We start from the raw sequence: 21289 nt of genomic DNA, 5'->3' as shown, positions 1-21289 counted from the left end.
ACCCCCACACCCCCACCTGACCAAGATGGCTGCTGCAGCATCGGATGGGTTAATTCCTGATTTTGCTGTGCCGAATGGGTTAAACCTCAGCACTAAGGGATTAAAGATGTATTAAAGGGTATATATTTTGATTTAAAGTAAATTTTTAATGTATGGACATCGTGGTGCCAGATAGTAACCTGCTCGCAGCGCCAGAAAGGGCTAAGTCCCTGCGCTGGGAGTATAAATGTATTTATTTTCATATTCATGTATTGATTTCTAATGCAATATCCATTAGTTTGAGGTGTCAGGATTCCTAGCTGAGAGATTGATAATGTAAGTATAGTGTCTTTATTAGACAGAGATACACAGGCACAGAATGGTGCAGTAAATGATAAACGGCAACACAGCTCAAGGCAGCAGATACAACAGTAAGACTGGTAATATAGTTGAATAACTCAGGAAGTCACAAGTGGTAAACAGTTCGTAGACACAGTACTGAGTAGCCGGTTAGCAGGCCTAGCTCAGTGGCTGGAGAATCAGAGAAGACTGGAGGCACAGGATGTACCACGGTGTCAGGATACCTGGTAGACTCAGGAGGCACAAGGCACTGGATGAATCACAGATGGCTGAATACCTAGTTTAGTTAGGAGGAATGATGTATTGGATAACCACAGATGGCACAATACCTGGCTTACTCAGGAGGCAGGAGGTACCGGATGAACCACGGTAGACAGGACTCAAGGTCTTGCCCGGAGGCATTAGCTCAATCACAGACGGCAGGATGCCTGGTTTACTCAAGAGGCAGGAGGCACAAGGTACTGGATAACCACAGGTGGAGGATATCTGGCTTACTCGGGAGGCAGGAGGTACCAGATGAAACACGATAGAATTGGACTCAAGGTCTTGCCAGGAGTCACGAGGCACTGACTCGATCCGTGGGTGGCAAGATAGAGGAGGATCAAACAAGCCAAAAGGTCAAAAGCCAGGAGAGCTGCAAAGGTACCAGGGAGTGAGCTGAAGTGTATTGAGGAACAGAACATGGGTCTGGGTCATAAAATAAACAGCAAAACCGAGGAACAAGCCGGGGTCAATACCGGGAAGTCAGACTGGAATAGGAGACAGGATACTCTGAAGGATGAGCAGCAGCAGACAAAGACAACAATGAACTGCCACAGATTAAAGGCAAAAGCGGTCTTATAAAGGCAGTGAACAGGTGTGGGTGCTGAGAGAGGAGGGAGGTTAACTCCTGCTAGTGAGGTGGTATGTACAATGGTTAAACAGCAGCACCACTGGTGGAAGTAAGCCAGATTCACATAAAGCCAAAGTTCAAGCATAGTTCTAAGAAGACAGGAGCTGCAGGAGGCAAGAGGCATCCTCATGGAAAATGTTGTAGTGCAGCTGGAGGCAGATCGTGACCTGAGGCTTGATTTTTTTACTTTTCTAAAGAAAGTCCCCCATGCTAATTAGACCTTTTGATGTGTGAGTGTCCAACACATCCTATAGTCTGATGGCACAAGAGGGGCCAATTGGACTTGCAAGTAATATAGGAAATGTAACACTAAGTTTTAGGAAATCACAGATTAATGTAAATTTTGTTAAAGTTTAAATTGCGTCTGCTCCAAGGTTAGAGGATATATTACATACTAATGGTAATTATTGAATGTGATATATCAGATGTTGTGGTGCCAGCTGGGACCAGGCAGGGTTACCCTCTGCCAACATGAATGTCAGAACCTGTATAAAAAGAACACCGTTTGACCATGTAATGTATCATTCCATCTGTAACTTCTGGAAAGATCTCTAGTACCACAAACTGGCATGTGTAGCTGTCCTTATTAGGATTACGTTAGCTAATAAAATATCACTGCTTCAAGATCCTGCTTTGAAGACTACTTACCTGTGCTGTTATTCCTGTGGCCTACAGATTGGACCAATCTAATCCATTATTCAGCTGTTCTGAAGTTTGGACCTAGCATACAGTACTAATGCTCTGCCCGCTACCCTGCACTGTGGCCAGTGTGATAGGATGGGGGAACCATTCACAGCAACCCTAATCTAAAGTCAAGAGGTCAGTGTACCAGCCCAGGTGACCAGCAAGTGGGTACACTAGCAGCGAGAGTTACCCAGAAGGAAGCGGTTCTAGGTGCCGGCGAGGGAGTCTAGTGGTGGCAGCAGACCCCTCCTACTGTGCTTAGAGGGGCGCAATTGTGATACAGATAGGGGACGGTGGCAAGGTAAACCCAGCCGGTCCCCAGCGACATGGACAGGGTGGCATAGGAGGTCCATCCTGTCACAGGAAGTTTGAACTTTTGGTCAGAAAAAGTGACTCATTGGAATATGCCAGATTTTTATGCTGATTACATAAGCCAGGTCCCCTGCATTGGCTAGTGTTGGTAAGTTTTGTGGGGACCTCATTTTTTTGTCCCCACCACGACCAAGGTCCACACAGTTAGTAGAAATGGAAGCTCGAAACATGGACGTCTTTTCTCCTATTCCTGGGCTGTAATGTGTGTGTGTGTTCAAAGTTGTGTAACTAATTAGGATATTACACGTCCTTGAGGGTACTTCAGTCTTATAATGGAATAACACCCCTCCTACCTTACTGTGTATAAGCAGTCTCTGATAACTGTGTGTTATGCAGAGTGATACATTGTGTATTCTATACTGGCTGCATAGATAGTGATACCAGCATTGCTCCCCATAGATGCTGCTATCACTGTGTACAGGAGCACTATGTAGGCTGACACTGCTGTGAATGTGACTATATAACGACTGGTGACGTCTCTATTTAGTAAATAACATTCTACTTAATATGTTGCAGCTGGTACAGCCCCCTTAGATAACTAGAGGACGTGATCTCTGGTGGTAAAAGTGTCCTTCATGAATAGACTGAGCAGTGTATTGGTTATAAGGCTCAGTGAGCTGTGCTATATGCTTGGAGTTCCTTACATCGCTCATAGGGGCCTATTTATCAAAGATCTCTCCCCTCTAATTTAGAGGTAAATCCCCGAAAACAGCAGTTTTCGGGGACTTACCACTAAATTACTATGTATTATTGCAGCATCGCAGCAGATATCTCAGATATCTGCTGCTTTGCTTCTCTCATCGGTTTACTGAGCACTCCCCATAACAGTGTATGGGAAGTGCTCAGTAACGCTATGTATCAATGACTGATACTTAGTTTTCAATCATAGTAATGTACGCCATCTGAAGCTGGCGCCATCTGAAGCTGGCGTACATTACCATAATTGAAAAGTTTCACTGAAAACAGCGCTGCTCTGACGAGCAGGGCTGCACAGCGCATGTGTGGAGGGATCATGTGATCCCTCCACACTTGCCTCAGGTTCCGTCAGACAGGGATCTCTGTGCGCATGCCCGAGTTTACTGGTCGGCGCATGCGCACAGGGATTGAAAGAGGGGCGAGCAGCACCGCAGAGGGAGGAGAAGAGAAGACTTCAGTGACAGGTAAGTGTTAATCTTCACAGGAGCAGCCGTTTTTCGGAACGGCTGTTCCTGTGTTGATTTTTTAATACATATGAGAAACTTTTCAATCAGCATCTATGCGATGAGGATTGAAAAGTTTCATTCATATTATGCGGTCCTTGGTAAATAGACCAGATAGAGTGTTACAGACATGACACGTTACCATATCTGTACATCGAGGAACTGCTATTTATCGCTCTGTGAGCGCTGTGGTTCTGTCCTGGTGCTTCGCTGTACATTACTGGAACATTGTAGCAGAAAGTTACTTATTACCTATACACCTAATACCCGCAGTGCAGATCCCTTCTCCTGGGCAGGTACTCTCATGTCTCAGAGATGCTTCTAAGATGTTTAGCTGCTACATGTCACTGTTCTATTTGGGTGGGGTTTATGTGGCTGATCTCACAATATGGGTGATATTTAGTGATGCACATGAGAGGTATAAGGCTACATACTAAAGGTGTGTCACCAGGATTTACGAGTTTTCCTCCAGACATATTTGGAGGAAGTACATTAAACTCTGTGATCTTGTGTACTTCTGTTATTATGTATAACCAGTCATTCCTGATTTTCGGGCATGAAATCCACGTATGGATCAAGTTAGGTCACCTGTACTTCTATTGTGCGGTTTCTCCATTGTTTCGTTATGTCTCATTGGAGCACTGGGGGAGGGACATGATGTCACTTCATGGCAGCAAATAAAATAAAACATTTGACAGCTAATGATCAGTGATGAGTACAGCAGTATATTAAGAAATGTTATATGTCCCAATTTCATATCAAATGCATTCTGGGTATAAATTCTAATACATAGTTTTCAGTGAGAATTTAGAAATAACTGCTTATGGCAGAATATGTGCCCAGGCTGAATGCACAGAACCCCCAGTGAATGTGGTATAATAGTAACAGGATTAGATTATACTTCAGTATTTATTACAGGCGTATCCTAACATTGCGCCACAAATGATGAAAAACACTGCGGCCATCGTCCATCTCACACTTCTCGCATTTCCAGAAAAAGAAGAATTTAGATCTGTAAAGAAGAGAAATAGATCAATATTATAATCCAGGTTTGTATAATAAAGGATAAATGATCACCTTTTAATAAACTAATCTGTACAGATCACTTTGATACCTAGGAGCATGCAAGCCAATCACCACGGTCTATGAAGCATTATAATTTTCGCTTCTTTTCTCTTTATATTTCCACTTCCAGAATAATGTAAGATTGAGATAAAGCTGCACTTTATAAACATTGAAGCTTTCAGCAGAGGGATGGATGAGATATTGTGTCGGACACATTATAAGGAGTTGTTCATCTTTTGATAACTTATTGTTTAGGGACATTTCCCACTATTACCAGCTTCTTACTGATGTTTCCAGATGCCAGTTTGCAGCTTTAGTTTAATGTTACTGTTGCACTAATCACAGCATATTACTCAGTAATTCTGTATGAGCTAATATGACAGCTCTGGTATTGGGCTTAGTAAATTGTAGCAGCTGCGTTAACTTACTCAGGGTATTGTAAATTCTACATAGAATTAACTACACTACAAACGTACAATCTATTTAGAAGCTTAATACATTTTAAAGGACAAATATTACAATATTGAAAAAATAATCACAGCTTTATTACAAAACTAAAATAATATTTTTTCAATGTGGTCATTATTTAATATTTGAAAAGGAAAGAAGATATTATTTGATTTTATTGTTGACTCTTATACTCAGTATAACTGGATTTAGAAAGTGTCATCAGCAATCTGCGTAGTGAGAATCCTAAATGTCCTGTGAGTCTAAGGACTTATGGCAAAGTCTGTCTAATATATTATTTCCTTCTGGGATATTAAACAATCACCAACTACAAAACAATATTATTTTGCTGTAATAAATCGGCAATTAGTTGTTCAAGGTTAGTTGAGGTCATTGTCCTTTAAAGCATCTTAGAGGGAACAGTGTCCTCAGGAATTAGTAATAAAATGCAGACTACAATACATTATGTTTTCCTTTCTTTATAATAACTGAAAGGATACAAACTGCAAGCTGTGAATATATACCCTTCACATAGGATATAAGGAGGCAGAGTATGTCATTGTGCTATACATCAAAACTAGACGGAAATAATAGAAATCTGCAAATGATTTCTAAGTTGTATAATTTTTTGAGTTAGCCAAGGAACAGAAAGTAAGAGGGGAGAGATAGACACTAAGGGGTGGAAGAGAAAATAGGGTGAGAATAAATCAAATATTATTGAGACCTTAATATAATTATATATATTCATATTGCCCCATAATATAATAATACAATAATATCCCCTCTTAATATAATGAAAAAATATAATTTGTCCCCATAAGTTAATTATAAATTTATTTTGACCCCGTAATCAATAAATAAAGATTGCCCCCACAATTCACAAGTCAGCGGAGCCTCCTCTTATGTTGCGAATGACAAGATACCTCACACAGCATCTCACAACCACCTCTAGTTTCTGGCAGTTTTCCCAGCGGTCTGTCAGACCCCACTTTAGTAAACCTTATTCATTCAGGATGGCGATTTAACATGTGGTGCTCTGTCAGGGCCTGATTATCCTATAGGCGGACAAGGCTGCAGCCTAAGGGGCACGGCTTTTGGGGCGCAAAATGTTTGGAGGTGCAAAACTGTGACAGGGAGAGGCATAAACTGAAATTAATTTGAAATATAAGAGAATAGTTGTTCTCCAATGTAAAATGAAAACATGAAAGAAAATTGTAAAGTTTTAATCTTGACGTATTCCACTGATAGGGGCTGGAGGCAATGAGTCATCCTTGGGCGGGGGCGCTGGAGGATAAGCGAGTAGGAGAAACAAGCATGACGACAGGCGCAGACATTAGAGCCCCCTCCCCCTTCACCCTCAGTAGCGCTTGTTCAGACCTCCGTACTGCTATATAAAGGGGTCGCAACAAGCGTATTAGCCTAGGGCGACCTGAAGCCTTCTTTAGGCCCTGTGCTTTGTTAAACTACAATTTTCGGGCGGTTTTCTTGCAGTTTGTCCTTCAGTAAAAACCTCAAAAAACAGGTTGTTTCCTCTAACACCCCATTAGTAAAGGAGCCCTAGATCACAAACACACAGCAGCACACATACCTATTAACCTCACTCAGTTACCCTATTACCACCCTTTACACAGGTCACACTAGACATGAACCCTCTGACCAACATTGCTGTGTGACTGATCATATAGCATATAAATCACTTTTTACCTTTTCAATCTGGCTGGAACAATATGAAGTATGTCAAACTCCCATTGTCCTACAGATTGTAAGCCTGCAAGCAGGGCCCTCTTACCTCTCTGTCTGTCTGCATTACCCAGTATTGTTTTATTACTGTGTGTGTTCCCAATTGGAAAGTGTTGCAGAATTTGCTGACATTATATAAATATATTTAGATGATGATGATGATTATTTTATTATTTGGGCAGCACGGTGGCTCAGTGGTTAGCACTTCTGCCTTACAGCACTGGGGTCATGAGTTCAATTCCCGACCATGGCCTTATCTGTGTGGAGTTTGTATGTTCTCCCCCGTGTTTGCGTGGGTTTCCTCCGGGTGCTCCGGTTTTCTCCCACACTCCAAAAACATACTAGTAGGTTAATTGGCTGCTATCAAAATTGACCCTAGTCTCCTCCCTCTCTGTCTGTCTGTGTCTGTCTGTGTGTATATTAGGGAATTTAGACTGTAAGCTCCAATGGGGCAGGGACTGATGTGAGTGAGTTCTCTGCACAGCGCTGCAGAATTAGTGGCGCTATATAAATAAATGATGATGATGATAAACAATGTCATACTAGGCAATGGGTCTCTATACAGATCTCTATATTTACCTCTAGACCATGAAATAAAGTGAAGGTCAATTATACCTGATACATGAAGTGTCCACGAGTTGGTAAAGAATCCATCTGTTGTTATTATGAGACAAGTGTAATTCCCAGAGTCACTCGGCTGAGTGTCTGTTATCTGGAGTGTGAGTGCGCTGCTCTGGGCTCAGGAAGGAGATTCTGGTGTCTGTGAAGTTTGATGTTGTTGTATAATTCCATGAAATAAAGACCATAATATTCAAATGATTCTGTTTTCTCCATATCATTAGTGCTGTGTTATATCTATGTATTGTTGTGTTGATTCCCTCCAGGCAGCGCAGAGTCACCGTGTCCCCGGCAGAATGTGACGCATCACGGACAGGTGACGCCGGGACCAGATCTGAAGACATCAATGACATTAATATCAGACACAACGTATGTGATCACATTACTGACATCAGAAGGATGAAGACACGTTTTGGATTTCTAGAGGAAAAAATCAGCCTCATTATAACAATAAGAAGAGTTATATTTCCAAATTACGCTTCCTTCAAACAATATACAAATATATCACTATAGATGATAAATACATGAAAACAAGAAAATATAAACACAGATTATTTAATGACTTTGGGGAGAGACAGACGGGACCCATTTCTGGACAGACAGGAGCGTAATTGCAGCATATGTGTCATGTGACTAAAGAGGAGCAACGCGATTCATTGATTTCCTAATTTATTGGCTTTTCCATGTTTAGGTTCCTGAAAATAATTTGGCATTTGTTTTAGGGAAATTTGTCTTAAAGAGACTAACACCATTTATGTGCAGGTGACCCAGTGAGGAGCAAGTAATTAATCATTGCTCACACTACCAGTCTGACCCACCATGAAGTGCAGAGACACCCCCGCCAACCCCCGCCAACCCCCCCCCCACCCCCCCCCTGTTGGGCTCTTGCCCACATTCACCAGATGATAAATGAAGATTCAGAGACTTGGTTATGGCGAGAATGAAGCATTCCAGGACTAAATGCTGTGGCGGCCTAATCACTGGTGGGGATCATACGGATTATCTATTTATTGACTCAATCCTACATACATTTTTGCATCAAAAAAGATTGTATCTGTTTGCCAGCTTATGCTTCCACAGCTTGATGGCCAATTAGACATTAAGGGGCTCATCGATTTGAGCGTAAGTCAAAATGGAAATGTAAAGAGCGCTTTCATTCTGCGCATGTGCAGTAAACAGGAGTAGGTGTCAGTAAGGGTTGTCTCTGATAATTGCACCTACAGCAACCAAAGGTCTCTGTGTTTGCTAAACTTGCCCTTTAATTTGCCCTTTTACAAGATGGCCAGTAATGCATCAAAGAGAATCCATCTTCGATTCTGTTTCCTGTTTTAACGTATAATAGGCACTTCCTGGATCAAACCTCTGCTTAAGTATTCTGCTTGCTCATCTCTTGTAACTTACCACACTTGCTTGTATCAGTGATTACCCACTTGTGCACTGACCTGGCAAACGTCTGATTACCCACTTTTATATCTGCTAGGCCATTTGACTTCAGGTAATACTACCAGTATTACAGCAATCAGTCTATATGCAGACTCAGACGCATCTCCCAGTAGCGCCTCTTTTCGTATAGAGAAGATGACTGTGGGAGGGAAGGGGTCAGGTGGCGTGGTCATATTTTAAAAAAAAGGGAACACCCCTCCAAATAATAGCCACACCCGCTCCTGTGCTGCCAGTGAGCACTAGACTATACCAGACAGGGGTGGTGGCACTACTGCAGGGAGACCCGCAGTTTGGGATACTAATTTCCTAGGGAGATCGGGATCTAAAAAAACAAATGCGAACTCTCCTCCTCTAGGAATAACCCGCCCAGCATCTGAACCACCATGTTGTTGTCCACCATCAGTAGGACAACAGTTTTATTCCACTGAAGAAAGCAGCTTAGTGTGATGAAACGCGTTAGCAAATACTGATTAACTTGGTGAGCACTGCTAAGTGTAATTCATGGTTGTTGATAGACTCATCTTGGCAGTGAAATGTCCTGGATTAATGTTACAGACAGCGGGACTAAGTAACTCTGGTTACACAGTAATTGGCTCATGGAGGAAGAATGAGATTCAGATTCATTATTGAATTAAACCATCATCTTAATTTCTCTAGATTACCCTATTACCATCCTCTACACTGCTAACGCAAGACAACAACCCTCTGACCAACATTGCCACACACAGCCCACTCAATACTTTTACCTTTGCGTTCTAGCTGGTCAGTGTGCAATATGATGTAGCACATGCCCTTCTGTTTCTAACAATGTTTGTTCCCAATTGTAAAGCGCTGCGGAATTTGCTGGCTCTATATAAATAAATGTTGATGATGATGATGAATTACCATCGTTGTCACCGCACATTTGGGATCTGAGTTCTTTTTGTACCTTATCAGGTTATATAACTAAGTGGTTTTGTTTTGTTTATTGGATGTATTAAAGGAAACATGTTGTATTATAATTAGAGATGAGCGGGTCCGGAATTACTAAATCAGAACCCCCCACCCGAACAGTGCCGATCCGAGCCCGGATCCGAGCACTGTTCGGAGGTTCCCACCGATAACGAACCTCAGAACGAGGCAAAACCTCGTCATCACGCCGTCGGATCTCGCGAGGTTTTATTTATCCCGAGGTGAATCTCATAATGCTGGAATTATAGCAACGGGAGCAGGGCGTCCACATCTCTCAGGTGGCCTAGTCTGGTAAGTTGAATGTTTTCTATGATGAGATGGTTGAAGGGCTTAACTGACACAAGGGATAGTAACTGAATTCAGAGGAACCACCACAAGTGGTGCAAAAGGATGTCCTCGCTGTGGGATGAGACAGGACCGCATTAGTGAAGCCCAGGTGGAGTCCACAAAGAAGGGAAACCACCATAAGGAGAATGTTTGTCTCCAAGCTCAAGCTACATAATGTGGTCATCTAAACTGCTTCATGTGCTATTCCCAAAGCAAATCTCACAATACTTTTCTTCATGTACCTGGAGATCTCCAAACCTTCCATTAATTCTCTATGCTTTCAGGATTCACTACAAAGTGCCTCTTTATGTATAAAGATGGGTTCTGTTATATCATGAGCTCACACAGCCATTACTCCATTACTTAGACCCATGAATGTAATTATTAAAACTTTTGTGATGTAAATCCTAAGGTAAATTCATTTCTGTTACTGATTGTGGTATGTGTTCCATATTTTTCTGGCCATGCCCCTGTGTGCATATTTGTACAGATTATTTGCGTTACCTAGGAGACTGCAAGCAAGGCACTGATCCTGCCGTATAAGTCCAGTGGTACTGCTGTTTAAGTCCACTGATCCTGCCACGTGTTGGGCCACGTGTTTGTGCCTCCCACTTGTGTCGCTCAGCTTAGTCATCCAGCTACCTCGGTGCAACCTTTTGGCCTAAAAACAATATTGTGAGGTGTTCAGAATAGACTGGAAATGAGGGGAAATTAATGTTATTGAGGTTAATAATAGTGTAGGAGTGAAAAAAACCCCCCAAAAACTGTTTTTTAACACTTTTTATGCTTTTTTTATAAAAAAAAAATCAGAACCCAAAACCCTAAATCAGAACCAAAACCTTTCGTGGGGTGTTTTGGCAAAACAAATCAGAACCCAAAACCTCAAGCTAATCAGAACCCAAAACACCAAAAGTGGCCGGTGCACACCCCTAATTATAATATCCTGTCCACGGATCTAGTTCAATTTATAATTGTATTATTAAGAAATTGATTCTACTGCACTGTACATTCTCTTTGTATGTTTTTGTTACCGTGTGGACCAGCCTATCTAGCCTTCCATTTGTACTATACAACCCATCCTAATGTGAGGAACTTCCTGCTCCGCGCTCCTGATCACCAGGGCCTGATCAGCCAACAGGCTGACCAGGCTGCAGCCTGGGGCGCTGGGTCCCAGGGGGCGCAGTGCCGGGCACAGTAACATTTGTTGTCATACTTCAATTTTTTTTTTAATTACCGGTGATCGACGCCTTCTTCTTTCAATCTCGAGGCCGCCCCTTAGTCTCTAGGGGGCGTCCCGACTGTCCGCAGATCCAATTAGGAGGCAGGCAGGCAGCTAACAGTAAATCCGAGGATGTTAGCTGTCCTGCCGGTGCGGGCGCGCTGTCACGTGAGATTATCACATCTCACGTGACCACACTAAGCAGTGACAGCGCGCCCGCACCGGCAGGACAGCTAACATCCTCGGATTACTGTTAGCTGCCTGTCAGAAGACAGAAGTTCCAGCATCTGCAGAGAGGAGGAGCAGAAGACAGCCAGGTAAGTTCTATCCAGAATATAAAGGAAGAGGATGTGATACAGGTGGCAACTGTGTAGGGGGAGGGGGGGAGATTACTGGTGTGGGGAGGGGGTTAATGACTCAGCAGCAATGGGGTTGAAGAACTGCCTGGGGGGGGGGGGGGGGGTAATGAGTTGCCTGCAATGGATTGATGATTTTGTGTGCGGGGGGGGGGGGGAGTTAATTAACTACCTGCAGCAGGTTGATTATTGAGGTGGGGGGTGTAATGCACTGCCTGCAATGGGGTGATCAATTTGACTGGGGAGGGGGTTAATGAATTTCCTGCAGTGGGTTGAAGAATTGTGTGTGGGGGGGGGAGCAATATATTGGCTGCAACGGGTTGTTGAATTTACCTAGGGGGGGGGGGGGGGGGGTTACTGAAATACCTGCAACTGTTGATTAACTAGCTAGCGGGGGATGGGTGTTAATGTATTGGCTATGGAGGGTTAATGGATTTGTTAAAGTGAGGTGATTAATTGGCTGGGGGATGGGTGAGCAAATAAGTGGTTGGGTGGGTGATGATATGAATGGGGTGTCACACTTTCTGGTGAGGGTTTACAAAAATGACTGGGGTAGGTGATGAAATAGCTTATGGGGGACATGTTCTCTGTATTGTGTGGCTGTGACGTGGATGCTCTCTGTAGTCTCAGCGGTCACTCATTAGAATGTTAAATACTAGACAGATGGGGCTGGTAGATGTTAGTGTATGATTATAAATAATTTTTAAATATTTTATTGTCTATATGTGCCTGTACTAGGGGCTTGTTTTATTTGGTCATAGTGGAGTGTTGTGTTTGTATCATTCAGGGTTTGTTAACATTTTGCACTATAATAAAATGTTTGCATATTTTTAATACAGGACTCCAAGTTTCCAGAATCCAGCCAGCTAGCAACAACGCTCCAAGAACAAGCAAGAGCATCAGGTAGTCTACGCTGCAAGATCAGGTAAGAGAACGGCGCAATTTGTCTAACTCTCACTGCGGAATCTTGCTGTAATGACATTTTAATATGTTTGCAGAATTAATTGTGTTTTATGTATTAATATTGTACAATTGTGTGTGTGTGTGTATATATATATGTGTGTATATATATATATATATATATATATAATACACACGAGCACAGTGGTGGAAGTGGGCTGGTATAGACTGTTATATGCCATACCGCCACTTCTACCATCTTCATTGTAAAACTTTGACCACTGTTTCTAAATTGGTGGTGGGGGGGGCAACCGGTGTGTTATAAGCCTAGGGCGGCTGGAATCCTTAATCAGGCCCTGCTGATCACAGCACTCTCTTGTTTACTTCCCGCTTGGTGCTGTGATCATGTGACTCTGGGCGGGGAGTGTGAAACTCCCTGGACTATATAAGATCCACGCTGACACACTGTCTGTGTCAGAGCAACAGGTTGCTACCCCCAGCTTCTGGCTCCCGCTGTGCATTCTGGTTCTCGACTCCTAGTGAATTTCTCCTGGTTTGTCTGACTACGTTTCCTGAATTAACTCTTGTGCTGTCTTCAGTGTGTATCCGACCTGGCTTGTTTACTGACCATGCTTTCTGGATTGTCCTCGGCTCTGTGTACCTCAGAGTGTATCAGACCCGGCTTGATATATTGTCCACGACCTCTGTACCTGCTTTGTGTTTATCCAGCTGCATCCATCCATCTACGCTATATCACATCAGGGGCAGCGAAATCCATTCTGCTTTGCGGAAGTTCTTGGTGAAGACCAGGGGGTCCGTCAGACTCCGCGCCTCAGGAAGGCCTGCGCCAATCCTGATTAATAGTTGTCTTCAATGACCATAGCACCTAAATACTGAGGCAAGTCTGAGTTTCCTCTCTCACCACTTCACATCTGCTGCACCACTCTGCAGTTCCCTACACTGGATCCCTTTGTCTTCCAGAGTTCAATTCATGGTTTTCACTCTCACCTTCATAGTCCTCACTAACTCCTCCTCTTCATACATCCCTGATCATGTGACACACCCCCCTCTCACCCTCTTTCATCTGCCACTGACTCCTGTGCTGCTCAGTGGCGGATCCAGGGGGGGGGGGGCGATCGCCCCCCCTAGCAGGGGCTTGCTGCCGGCGGCTGCACACTGTGCAGGTCCGTTCGGCAGTGATAATGTGCTGCCCGGCTGCTCTGATTGTGTTTTAAACACAATCAGAGCAGCGGGACAGCACATTATCACTGCCGAACGGACCTGCACATACTGTGCAGCCGCCGGCAGCCTTAGAAGTTAGAAAGGGGGCGGGGCTTAAATCGCCCCCCCTACATCACCCGGGGTAGGAAAAATTTCTAGATCCGCCCCTGGTGCTGCTCCCCACTTAAGGAACTCTCTATCTCACCTGACCAGACTCTCCCCCAACCTTAAGGCTTTCAATCCACCTCTTCACCATAGCCTGTCCCACCACACCTTATTCTAGCTCGTCTGAATGTACTTCCAGCTCCAGTCCACACTCCTCACCACTCCTACCCCACTGGCTTATATTGCCTCAGCATCGCCCTCTCCCTTTAGATTGTAAGCTCTCACAACCAAGATCACTAATAATGATAGATAGATAGATAGATATGAGATAGATAATATAATTATATAACATGTACTATGTAATAATGGATGACATAGCTCATACCTGGAAGCAGGAGCAGTAACAGCCCAATCCTCAGAGTGATGGTACCAGTCATCCTGCCCCCAGGACACACAGCCGGTCAGTCTGATATGTCTCTGTGATACTTGGAGTTATTAGACTACATAGGAAGTCTGATGCAATATGTGGTATCCTGTCAGCTCACCCTTATTCCTTCCACCCACAATAATATACTATTATTCTTCCTCATAGTGATTTGCCATAAATTACACAGTAAATAATGTTTTATGTTGCGTCTGTCTAAAGTTAAAAAGGACACTGCAAATGTGACAAGCAGGGTCCTCATTCCACCATTATGTTGTTTGGGACATACTAGCTGGGGCAGCCCATCCAACTGGCTGTACACCTGGGTACAAATGAGAGTTTTCTCTCGAAACTGAGCACAAATACCGCAAAGTAATGCAAGATGGAAAACAATAGACTTATATGCAGACATCACCTTCCGCAGACACCTCTGTACTGTATATTGAATTGCAGCCCAGATATAGGTTACTGATGTCTATCCTGCATTATTCATCTGTGTGTTTTTATATATTGATCAGTTTGAAAACTCTCGTCTGTATCACCTTTTGGTGTTCTAGAATTTGTACTTTGTTTTGGAAAAATAACTATTTCTCTTAGTAGCATATTGAAACAGATGATTTTATTGTACTGCAATTTACATTATGGGGATCTGCAATAATCATTGGTTTGGCGCAGTAAAGGGAGTTAGTTTTTAGTCTTACAGAATAGGGCGTCATTACTCACATCTGCCTAGGGCGGCACAACCTCTAAATACAGCTCTGGGGTCACCACCTCAGTAAGCAGGAGGCAAACTGCCTATAATAGTAACAGATTAGATTATCTTTCATTATTTACACTTTACAAGTGTATCCTAACATCGCACCACTAATGATGAAAAACATTGCAGCAAGCGTCCATCTCACAATTCCAGTTAATTGAAAAGTTTGTTCTGGGAAGAAAATAAAGAGGTTTAGGTTATTAAACAGCCTGGGTAGTAAACGATAAATGATTATTTTGTATTTCAATAAAACAAGTTATATAGAACAATTTGGTTGCCTAGGAGAATGTAAACCAATCACCAAGGCCTATGAAGCTTTAGACTTGTGTGCACTTCTACTATTTTCCTAACGTCTTCCAGAGAAATGCAAGGTAGAGATATCGCTGCACTCAAAATACTTTATAAACATTCCATGAAAGGAATAGGAAATGTAGAACACATTTTAGGGAGCCGGCCACCCTTTGATATACATGCAGTCCTCATGCACTGTTACCAGATTGGATTCAATCCTGTCAGCATTGGCGATGCATGACAGCAATCCGGTAACAGAAGGGACCCCCACCGAATGGGTGCATGGGGGGGTTTCTCTTAATTGTAGCGAATGAAAGCCGAACTGGAAGGAGTTGTGGCAGACACTGCACGCTCCAGCATCGTTCCCTGGCCCCGCGGTGCTGTCCGGCTGAACAATCACATTAATTAGCAATGGACAATTCAGTTGTTTTCAGATTTATTTTGCACCCTATTTATTCAAGCTTGGTATTTAGTAACTCAGTTGATACATCTTAAATTCCAGTACTGGGTCTTCTCACTGTTCAGTTGTGACATTCACTTATGGAATATTTAATGGTGCAATGATGATGGAATATTATTAAATAATCCTTTACGAGCTAATAATAGGCCAGTGATATTGTGATTCTATAAATAATTAAGATACAAAAAGTGGAGACAGCGCTGGGATAATCTCAGACCATGACATACATCACAGGTGCGATGTCAGTCAATACAATAATCTCCAAGTCAAACAGCCAAAAAAGAATCTGGAGATTATATACCAATAATTTAATCACATATATAAAAGAAGAGATAAATGCACATCTCTGTTAACTCTAATTACAATATAAAAATTCCATAATGAGATAACATAGCAAGAAATAAAAAGTGATAATAAAAACGAGGGAAATACAAATATGGTGTATATTCCTCGGTTAGCCTATGAGCTCAATAATTATAGTTACAATTGCACAAGGTGGATCATCAACACAAAACCAATAATATGGAAAATAAATCATAGGTATCTGTAGATAGGAGACTCCATAGATGTTAAGGATATGTAAACCACAATCTTACTGTTTTGCAAGAAGTCCTCCGGTATTTATGAGTGAAATGGAATGAGTCCAGGTAGATCTTCACTCTGATGTTGAGTCTGGGAACTTGTTGTTTTCTCAATCCAAACTTGCCTTAGATGTTGAAAAGGTTGCAGCTTTTTATAAGTGTTGGTCGCGGCATGCCCGTTAACTGGCTCCGCTGTAGAGGAATAAATAGAAACAGGTGCGCACCTGAAGTTTGTCCGTAGAGATCAGGATAGACGCCGGAGTGTTCTTAATATGTCCTTAGTTAGCGTACTCGCATGAATAGATAGGACTAGGTCACTCCTCGGCTGTTCGAGAATGTAAAATCAGAACAAATGCCTAACAGCATGTGCTGGTAGGGTATCAAATGACTATCAGTCAGTGTAAAACAAAATAGACGCCAGAGTGTTCCTAGTGCGTCCTTAAGTCAGCGTACTCGCATCAACGGATAGGACTGGGTCACTTCTCGGCTAGTCAGATTGTAAACAAGCACAGATAGCTTGCAGCATGTGCTGGTGTAATAACAAATGGCAACGCGTTTCGTCCACCGTGCTGTGGACTTTCTCAAGCCTTAATGTCAATTGTCTAAAACAGTGATCCTTAAATAGCCCTTGTAGAGTGGGCTTAATTGGTGGAATCACACCTTGTGCATAATGATCATATTAACATTACCTTTAAGATGATGGTATAATAATAAAACAGATATATATACTTAAACTGTTGTATGGATAACTTACTATAATAGTAAAAATAAATATAAAAATGAAAATAAAATAAAAATAAAAATAAGAATAAAAATAAACATAAAAATAAATGTAAAAATAAAAATAAAAATAAAAATAAAAAGAAAATAAAAGTAAAAATAAATATAAAAATAAAAATAAAAAATGAAAAAATTATGAATGGATAAAAATAAAAAATAAAAAATAATAAAAAATAAATAAATAATAAGTGAGTAAATCAAAAAATAAAATGATAATAATAAGTCATAATTTAGTGGCACTAATCGTTAAACTCAATGGTCTCGTTCAAACCTTCCGGGAATAAAGTTTGTAGCTTGAAGATCCACATTGCTTCACCCCTACATAGTTTTGAATATCTATCACCCCCCCTAGGTGTAGCTTCAAATTTCTCCACCCCTATCAATAGTAAACCTAAGGCTTCCTTGTTGTGTTTCTCTGCAAAGTGTCTTGAGACTCCATGTGTAAGGAGTCCTTTCATGATATTAGTTCGATGTTCTCTAAATCTAGATTTTAAAGGGCGGGTTGTTCTGCCCACGTATTGAAGGCCACACGGGCACTTCAATACGTACACAACAAAAGGCGTTTCGCAATTAATAAATTGTGGAATCTTAAATGTTACTCCATTGGAAGTAGATTTAACCTCTTTAGCCCCATTGCAAATATATTTGCACGTCAAGCAAGTGTTTTTGTTGCATCTAAAGCAACCATTTATTGGTGAAGGAATCCAAGTTTGTTTTGGGCAGGGTCCAGTCGTTTGTGATTTAAAAAAACTAGGAGCCAGAAAATTTTTTAGATTAAAATTCTTCCTAAACACCATTTTCGGTTTATCACCTATAAAGTTACGTAGAATGTTATCTTGTTGCAAAACTTTAAAATTATCATTAATAATCTTTTTGATCCTATAGGATTTATTATTATATTTTGAAACAAATAATGGAACATTATCTTCCTTCCATGCCCCCACGTTGTCTCTTGATCTCATTCGGGGAACTAACAAACCTTCCCTTTCTGTGTTGGTAGCACACTCTTTTGCAGCGTCTATCAGCTTCTTGGGATAACCCCTCTCGTGAAATTTACCTTCTAGTATCTTAGCTTGATTCTTAAAATCTTCTATTTCTGTACAATTCCGACGTAACCTCAACATCTATAAATAATTACCCTGTAAACTTGCAATCTCTTTAGACATTTCATACATTTTAAACAACAAATATTGCAATATTGTAAAAATAATATCAGCTTTTATACAGAAAAATAATAGAAATTATTTTATTAATAGGAGAAATGCGTAGGGTAACTTGGGTATGATAGTGATGTAGCAGTTTGTATTCGCGGCTCACAATGATCATGTAATGAGTGGTTAGCGTTACCGCTTTGCTGTTTGAGTATTAGTTTGATACAGTGTAATATCTGCATGGAGTTTTATATTAATGCAATGAAATGATATACAAGCATTGTTGTAACCTTTTGCTGACATATTACCTTTGAAAAATATGTATCTTAAGTCTATATATTCTGTATTGTTAAAAAGCAAATAAAATATAGGATAAAAACTAATCATTAGCACTAAGCTTTACTAGTGGTTTAGAGAGCGGCAATCAACCTAAAAGTACTGATGTCCTCCTTCCAAGTCCTGTTATAGGAAATAAGGTAGGCAAGGGGCGTGAGAGCTCAAACTACTATCACTTGATACATGGCAACTTTGATATCCAGGTCACAAGTAGATAGGTTAGAAACTTTAATATGTGTCTACTTTCCAACTGGAAGGCAACAAAAAAAGAGTTAGCAATAATTTTCATTTATCTTGTCAATTTGGGGGATGAATTAAAAATGTGTGGGTTTCCTTCTAAGGTTTTGTAGGATGCAGATAGTCTTCACATCTAGGTGATCTGCTTAGTGGCATGCTAGGCTTCTGATTGGACAGTCTGTGCCATGTGATGTAAGGGACAGGAAGGGTATTGGTCTAGTTGGAAGTGAAAAATTGACTTCATGATTCTTTAGATATGGTTATTTTCCCTGTTATACTGTAGTTAAATGATAATTTATAAAGTGTAAAAATTGCACACTGATACTTTTTTATATGCACGCGTGTGCCTGTACTACTTGCCTACCACACTCGTTTCAACTGCACGCTCATTTCACAGTGCAAAAGTGATCAGTAGGTTTTCAAGTTGGCTGATACTCTGGAAAATTGTCGAAACATTAAAACATAATATCAAAGTGCAACCTACCACCACTTTAGGGCCACGCTCTTTATTCATTTACAACTTTGTTATATGTTACAGTTTTATCCTAAAATGCTAGGTAGAAAGTTGGGAACAACAGGATTATTGTTACCCTGTTTGATGTTTTCCATCAATGTCTCCGGCTTCCACAGGCTTCTTCCCCTTTAAATCACTGTGTGAGAGACACACCTGAGGATTACTTCATATAGTAAAAGAGACCTGGCAGCTGGAAGCCATCCCCGTCCACAGTGTAACTGAACACATATCACAATCTGGAACATATATCAGGCATCATACCTGTAGTAAGAGCATAGCACCAAAGCCCAGAAAACTAGCAACAATGCCAAAATAAGGATTATTTCAGTGCAGCATCGGCCTTATGAGGAGATTGACAGAGTGGGAGAAGTTAATGATAAAGACATTATGGTATAAGAAATCCAGTCAAGGTTTATCATATCAATTTGCTGAAACCTCGAAAAGATAGAGAGGTTCTAGCTGCTCTTTAAGGACATGAGCTGAACATATCAGGACATAGATTCCTCAGTTCCAGGGAGATGAAGAATAATTAAACATGACATCATCACAGTAACAGGGAGAAGGATTTATCTAAAGCCATATAGAACACATAAATCTGGAAGAGAAACTGGCAATTTGGAGTTTAAAAAAATGTTTGTCCTTGGTGTAATAGAGGAATCTCTTAGCTAGTGGAATAGCTCAAATGTTTTGGTACCAAAACCTGATAGCGCAGTATGATTTTGTATTGATCACTGTAAATGAAATGCCATTTCCAAATTTGACACCTATACGATGTCTAGGGTTGATAAGCTGATAGAACAGTTGGGTAAAAATTGGTATGTTACTGCCCTGAGCCTAATGAAAGAGTACTGGAAGATTTCTGTCACTGAATAGTCAAAAACAACACCATTTTCAATAACATATGGTCTCTCTAACACAAATCCTTGCCAATTAGTTTATATGGTGCTCAACCACATATCAGGGAATTATACAGAATGTTGAAACCCCAGGGTCCTTACTCTGTCTCATTATTATTATTGTCATTGATTTGTCATTGATTTGCATAGAGGCTTAGTGCTCTTCAGTGCTGGAGAGTAAGGAAAACAGAGCATACAAAAAGCAGATTCATACAAGGTAGACAAAATTATTGTAAATATGAAAACAAAGGATAGTGAGGGCCCTGCTAATGAGAGATCTTGCCATGTAGTGAGAAAAGTGCACAGCTGAGACATAAGAGCAAGTGTGACTTAGATTGGGGCAGTTGTGAGGATTTACCAGTGTGAGCAGTATAAGTGGCAGTAGGTTAAGTAGAATAAGCTCTAATTAAGGGTTTTCAAAAATCATTAAAGATTTTAAGGCTGGGGAAGTGTATAATTGGCCGTGGTAGGGTTTCCATAAGTAGGTGGCATCATGAGAGAAGTCTTGTGATAGTTAGAGATAGGTATCAGAGAAGAGGCGAGGCGCAGGTAGATCTTTGAGGGTTTCAGATGTATGAAGGCGTGTTGTTGTTGTTGTTGTTGAGGGCTTTGTAGGTAAGGGTGAGTAATTTGCAGTGTGCAGCAGATGTGGAAGATCAATGGCTGTGACATTTAGTACAAATTAAAGCAATAAGTTGGGTAAAGGAAATGTCATATAATAGGAGAATGCAGTCGTCAAGGTGGAAGATGAGAGAATTGATAAGAGTTTAGGCTGCATCTTGGGTAAGATAAACATATTCATTGTTATTTATATATTCACAAATGTGCTACTCTTGTTTCACATACATCTGGAGAGAAATTTTCCATTGAAAAAATATTAAATTGTCGTTCAACATTTGTTGTATATCTGATTAACTGTTCCTGCGGGATACAGTATGTCGGATGAACTATTCGCTCCGTAGGGGTACGATTTACCGAACACCG

At 41.2% G+C, this 21289-nt stretch overlaps 1 long non-coding RNA gene across 2 annotated transcripts; it reads right to left on the bottom strand.

The window, feature by feature from the left end:
• Positions 1-4381: 4381 nt before the first annotated feature.
• LOC142139651 (uncharacterized) lies at positions 4382-14347 on the bottom strand. 2 transcript variants are annotated; one of them, XR_012688249.1, is made up of 4 exons: positions 14264-14331; positions 10582-10738; positions 7354-7690; positions 4382-4498 (listed from the first exon to the last, which is right to left on the bottom strand). It is a non-coding gene; the product is annotated as an uncharacterized LOC142139651 (long non-coding RNA). The 2 variants fall into 2 exon arrangements; XR_012688250.1 differs by lacking the exon at positions 10582-10738 and having other exon boundaries at positions 14264-14347.
• Positions 14348-21289: the final 6942 nt, after the last annotated feature.

Source organism: Mixophyes fleayi, chromosome 2, assembly GCF_038048845.1.
Source record: "Mixophyes fleayi isolate aMixFle1 chromosome 2, aMixFle1.hap1, whole genome shotgun sequence".
NCBI classification, from domain to species: domain Eukaryota; kingdom Metazoa; phylum Chordata; class Amphibia; order Anura; family Limnodynastidae; genus Mixophyes; species Mixophyes fleayi.
Note: the sequence above shows the minus strand (reverse complement) of the source record. Positions and strands in the feature narration are given on the sequence as shown.